We start from the raw sequence: 1,398 nt of genomic DNA, 5'->3' as shown, positions 1-1,398 counted from the left end.
GTTGTACAAATGTTATAAAATCTGACACAAAGTTTGAAAAAGTGAGAGATATAAAACAGCCTAGTTTTCCTTGGATTCATCATAAGAAAACATATCCAAGAGAATATAGACGTAAAAACCAACTTTTAAAAAAGTAAAATACGATAAACTCTTACAAAAATATAATTTTAAAATAAGATAGTAATCTGTATTCATAAAATAAAGTAATAATCTTTAAATTTTTATAGCTGTTATTTCATGTTTAAAGTAGTTCGTTCTTCTTTAACTTACACACATAGCACTTTAGATGTATTTAAGGTAATTGTTACATCATTAATATCAGTATTAAGATTACTGACACTAACAGACTTACAAGTATCTATTAAACTTCTTACGTCGTTATCACTTAGGTAACTAAATATTTGTTCAATACACTCATGTGGTAGCTCAGGCAAATTACAGAAAAAATAGAAAATTTTAGTGCCTTGTTCGAGCAACTCTTTCCTTTCCATACCTTTTCTAAACTTATTTTTTATCATGCTAGCGTATATTGGAAATTTTGTTTTATAATCGTCTGATCTTAGAACCTGCACTACATTTTCATTTCTCATATATATTGCTAATGGAATTGTATCTTTTATCAAGATATCATAAANTGAAATGTTANAATTACTAATTTTCTCATTCTTCATGACTGCTACTTCTTTTTCACATATATCCTGTAAATATCTTATTTCATAATTGCTACTCATTGACAATAATTGTTCACTTACGTAGAAATTTGCAGTTTTCATCTTCACTATATGGTGTGTAAGAATCTCAGCAACTGAATCATAACCATAGATGTCACGACAGAGGTCATAATAATCCCCTTATATGATATAGAATTAATGTTAGCACCTCTGTTTAACAGCATCGTAACAATTTTTTCATGTCTGTTTTTAACAGCAAGACATAGTGGTGTAACACCTGAAAAAGAAGAGATATATGTAGAATTAACTCTCCAATAAAACTCCATGTTTTAAAAGATGTTCATCAATCTGTAAATATCTTTTCTTAGCTGCAATATAAGGAAAAGTTATACCGTAATAGTTACTGGCGTTAACGTTGGCTCCATGATTTAAAAGTAATACAGCAATTTTTATTTTCTTATTTTCAATCGCATCGTGAAGCGGAGTTGTGCCACATTCCGAGTTTCAGCATTAATGTTAGCACCTCTGTTTATAAGCATCTTAACACCATCTACATGTCCTCTTGTAACAGCAAGACACAGTGGAGTAACACCTGAAAAAGAAAAGATATATGTAGAATTAACTCTCCAATAAAACTCCATGAGTAGTGATATAAGGAGAGTTCTAACTCAGGAGCTCCGAGGGGGGTGCGGGGTATGACGTCAGAGGGGGAGGGGTGACGTCACAC

Source organism: Pseudomyrmex gracilis, unplaced genomic scaffold (assembly GCF_002006095.1).
Source record: "Pseudomyrmex gracilis isolate BER0280 unplaced genomic scaffold, ASM200609v1 scaffold_3779, whole genome shotgun sequence".
Classification (NCBI taxonomy): domain Eukaryota; kingdom Metazoa; phylum Arthropoda; class Insecta; order Hymenoptera; family Formicidae; genus Pseudomyrmex; species Pseudomyrmex gracilis.
The sequence above is the reverse complement of the archived record's forward strand: the minus strand, read 5'-3'. Positions refer to the sequence as shown.